The 5,000-nt window shown below is 42.3% G+C and overlaps 1 protein-coding gene and 1 non-coding gene across 2 annotated transcripts in view; one reads left to right on the forward strand and one right to left on the reverse strand.

The window, feature by feature from the left end:
- Positions 1-5,000, reverse strand: part of LOC143024572 (dynein axonemal heavy chain 7-like) — a 377,264-nt gene that overhangs the window by 68,100 nt on the left and 304,164 nt on the right. The gene's annotated exons all lie outside the window — the stretch shown is intronic.
- TRNAE-UUC (transfer RNA glutamic acid (anticodon UUC)) lies at positions 3,318-3,389 on the forward strand. Its single transcript has one exon. It is a non-coding gene; the product is annotated as a tRNA-Glu (tRNA).

Consider the following 5,000-nt stretch of genomic DNA (forward strand, 5'->3'; position numbering starts at 1 on the left):
ACTCTCCACTCGTCCCTGTTTCCTGCCTTCTTCATTCCTTGCTCAACAGACATTCACCTCTATTTCAACGCCCCCTTCACCCCATCCATCCATCTCATCCTCGGTCGTCCCCTCAAATTCATTCCCTCTACCTCTGCCTTCCACACCTCTTTTACTAAATGTCTTCACTTATTCTTTCCATGTATCCAAACCATCCCAGTACTCTTTCATCAGCCCAATCTGTTATCTCCTTTTCCGCTCCCGCTCTTCTCCTCGTTTCTCACTCTCTCCAACTAGTAACACATACCATACTTCTCGGACATTTCATCTCAAACACATTACATTTTTTCCTCTCTTACATTTCATGTCTCTGCCCCATGCAGTGCCGTCGGAACAATCACTACATACAATCTCTTTGTATCCATTCCCAAATGTCTTTTCCTCATGACACTTTTTAATCGCGAAAGGCATTTACTTGTTTATCTCAGTCTACAGTTTACCTCTACCTCCACTCCTCCCTTTCCTGCCACATGCGACCCCAAGTACCGAATGCTATCCACTTCCTCCAGCATCTATTCTTTAAGACAGTGGTTCCCAAACTGTGGGTAAATTACCCCCTGGGGGGGAGGTAACAAATTTTTGGGGGTAATGGAGGGCTGAAAAAAAATGAAAATAAAAAAAAATAAAAAAAAATCAAGAAAACATTACGGTACCCAGTATTAGGATTAAGGTTAACTTAGTACGTGTAATTGTAAAACTAAAAAAAAAAAAAGTTTGGGAACCACTGCTTTAAGACTTACTTCCAACTCACTGCCATCCTCTCCCTTTGTACATTTCATCACTTTGTTTTTACCCACATTTACCTTCAAATTTCTCCTACAGCATATCTTCCCAAACCCCGTCAATGATCCCCCATCTCCCCTTCAGATCCGGTCACAAACGCAGTGTCGTCAGTAAACAACAATAGACTCACCTCCCACCTTTCTCCATTTTCTTCAGGGGTATGATGGATGCATAATGTGAACACAAATATATATGGACCGTGGTGCAAATGGGAGAGGATCAAGCCCCATAACATATATACAAACGTGTACAGTCTTGCTTATTATATTGTACACGTTTGTATATATGTCATAAAGCGTGATCCTCACCCAGTTGCACCACGGACCATATATATTTGTGGTCACATTATGTAGCCATCATAAACCTCAAGACGATTCCAGGACGGAAATCGAAACGTCGGACTCGATAAACCCTTCGAATGAGTCTGGCGCTTTCCCGATATATATATATATATATATATATATATATATATATATATATATATATATATATATATATATATATATACACACATGAGAACAGCGGAAACAAAAGGAGAACTTTGAGTTCTATTACCGACGTTTCGACTCTAGTTTACCTTGAAAAAGACCAGAGCGTCGAAACATCGGTAATAAAACTCAACGTTCTTCTCTTGTTTTCGTTTCCTCTCTGTCCTCAAATCTGTCACGATGAATAATCATATGTATATATATATATATATATATATATATATATATATATATATATATGTGTGTGTGTGTGTGTGTGTGTGTGTATATATATATATATATATATATGTGTGTGTGTGTGTGTGTGTGTGTGTGTGTGTGTGCGCGCGCCACTTGTTTGCTGACGACACTGCGCTTGTAGCAGGAACTGAGGAAAGATTAAAGGATTTGTTGACGGAGTTTAGGAAGGTATGCGATAAGAGAAAGTTGAAGGTAAATGTAGGTAAAAGTAAGGTGATGAGAAGTGCAAGGGTAGAGAGTGGGAGTTGGAAGTAAGTCTAAAAGGAGAGAGGCCGAAGGAAGTGGGCCTTAGGTATTTGGAGTCAAATGTGGCAGGGGAAGGAGTAGAGGTGGAGGTAAACTGTAGATTGAGTAAAGCGAGTAAATGCCTTGGGGGATTAAAAAGTGTTACGAGAAATAGGCAATTGGGAATGGATCCAAAAAGGCGATTGTATGAAAGGGTTATTGTGTTGACAACATTGTATGGACCAAAGACTTGGACTAAAAGAGGGGCAGAGAGGCGAAGTTTAAATGTATTTGAGATGAAATGTCTGAGAAGTATGGTTGGAGTCACTAGGTTGGATAGAGTGAGAAACGAGGAGGTGAGGTGGAGAGCGGGAGTGGAAAAGGAGATGGCAGATGGAGCTGATGAAAGATTATTGGGATGGTTTGGAAACATGGAAAGAATGAGTGACGAAAGATTAGTAAAATAGACGTGGAAGGCAGAGGTAGAGGGAGTGAACTTGAGGGGACGACCGAGGATGAGATGGATGGATGGGGTGAAGGGGGCGCTGAGCAAGAGAAGGCAGGAGGGATGAGTGGAGAGTGACTGTGTATGGATAATACTGTTATGCAAGGGAGGGGCGGGGAGTGGTTGGTAGAGGGTGCTTATGCGTGAATGATATTTTGACTGAGCCCAAAGGAATTTCTCCCCGTATTCTCTTTTTCTGCGTGAGGGAACGGAGAAGGGGTGAGGGGACGGTCGCCGATTAAGTGAAGCGGCTTTGCTGTCGATGTACTGTGGCTTGCTGCACTGCGTTTGACCCAGGGCAGTTGGCGGATACAGGGATGACCCGTCATCCATGAGGAGCTAAGATGGCAGGGGTGAAGGGAGTGAAGTGAGTGGGAATAGGTACGTGCCCGTGACTTGGCTACCTCCCTTATATGGGGGAATAAGCTTTCAGTGTGTGTGTGTGTGTGTGTGTGTGTGTGTGTGTGTGTGTGTGTGTGTGTGTGCTCAATATAACAAATCGCTAGTAACAGCGATGTACTTTCAATAAATCATATAAAAAAAACAAGCTCCGAAAACCAAGTGAAGAACATATAAATGCTAAAATTCGGTGTAGAGAAGGTATCTTAAAATTCCCTCTCGGAAATATACCAGATACCATGGTGGGTGAAGAGCATTGAAGAGTCCCCAACCAGTTAAATGAAATATCCCAACAACGCATCCAGTACCTTTAACTAGCCCCCTTCGGAAGATCAATCTCCCGATCATCGACTAAATTACCTCTTCATAAGCCTCTCAAAGGTTTGTTGTAGAGGCATCCCCCGCCCCCTCTCTATCTTATGCGAGAGAAATCTCTACACAGTACATTCAATTTTCTAACAATGTAATCGGTTGAAGATAATTTCTGCTGGGCTGTTTCCCTATGACGTAATGGATGACGTGTCACTGACGTAATGGATGACGTGTCATTGACGTAACTAGGAAACACGTGGTACATGTCACGTGATCCGGTTGATTTATTCGATGTAAAACCCGCCAACTTTTCTCTCAAACCTATATCCCATGTGGTCTAGTGGCTAGGATACCTGGCTTTCACCCAGGAGGCCCGGGTTCGATTCCCGGCATGGGAAGCAGTTTTAGTTTATAAATCGCTGGATAATGTCACTGGTATACTCTTTAACATCACATACAAAAGTATACTTAAAAATATACTAAATTAATAAAAATAAAAAAAAAAATAAAAAAAACTATTTTAAGCAGTCAACTGCTCACCCTCCATACGAGACGGGAGGAGGGTAACCGTGATGGCTTCAAGACCTCCTCTACGAGTAAGCTCCACCTCACTGCGATAGTCACTTTGCTTATTCATTTCTCCTTGTTTTCCAGAATAATACAACCTAGACCTACTCGACACGAAATGAGTTGACCTACTTTAATAATGACAATAATAAATAAATAAAAACGAAATATAACAGCAACTGGCAACCGCCGTGTTGTGAATTATGCAACAGCAAGACATTAGTCCATCCCCCACGTAGCGAATGTGATTCTTCAACACTGCAGGAAGCGACGTACGTACGTACGTGTGTGTGTGTGTGTGTGTGTGTGTGTGTGTGTGTGTGTGTGTGTGTGTGTGTGTGTGTGTGAGAGAGAGAGAGAGAGAGAGAAAGAGAGAAAGAGAGAGAGAGAGAAAGGGGAGGGAGGGAGAGAGAGAAAAAGAATCACATACTGTATAGAGATGGAAAAATCGATATAGTGGGAAAGATAAGAGAATATGAACCCAATCAGGCCAGTTCTGTGTGTGTGTGTGTGTGTGTGTGTGTGTGTGTGTGTGTGTGTGTGTGTGTATGTGTGTGCGTGCTTCTGCCTTCTGAAGCAAAGAAGGTAATACAAGTTAACAACTACAAACACGAATCAAACAAATAGAGCACCAGTAGAGTACAAAGCATATCCCCCAACGTTTGAACACAAACCCGCAGTCATTTGCTCAAAACATTCATGTCTGCCCCAAGACAAGAATAAAAGAATGATCACGCATATGTCAACATTGTTGATCAGGCACCGTGCCCTACACTTCGCCAGTGTGGCACAATATATAAATCCTTGGTTCTAAAACTAGGGTCCACAACATTCCCCCCAACTAGGGGGATTGCCGGTTTCATAACTGAGACCACAAACAGAAAACTGCCTAGTGTAGGCCTTATGGTCTCTTGCAGTCTCCCTCATTCTTATGTTCTCATGCTTAGTGACTATATCCAGTGTTTGGGAAGTGAGGCTAAATGATAGCAAAACATAAGCACAGGGCACATGATAAAGTAGGTCTTCATTGATCGAGGCCTTGTCGAATGCAATATCACACTGGGCTATTTTTCCTCGTCGAATGCACTATCACACTGGGCAATTTTTCCTCCGACTGTTGGAGCAAATTTGCAGACCGCAGATTTCGGAAAGGAACCCCATATGCTATTTTCCTTCAGCACATCAAATGACATTTTATGTGAATTGTTAAGAAAACAAAACTGTTTGCTTTGGTGATTTTACGGAGGGGAGGAAAAAGTTCTGGAGGTGGCTGTTTCCGCCAACTAATCGGAGGTTGGAGGAACAATAGCCCAGTATGTTAACCCCGACCGACCACCTTGTATTAGTAAAATCAAACTATTCCTTGTGATTTGGTAATGTATATTCATTTCAATTGCTACCAAGAGAAATCCCTATTTCAGAGGGAAAACTACCTCAAGCAA

Source organism: Oratosquilla oratoria, chromosome 4 (genome assembly GCF_046742065.1).
Source record: "Oratosquilla oratoria isolate Oo_2021 chromosome 4, ASM4674206v1, whole genome shotgun sequence".
NCBI lineage: Eukaryota > Metazoa > Arthropoda > Malacostraca > Stomatopoda > Squillidae > Oratosquilla > Oratosquilla oratoria.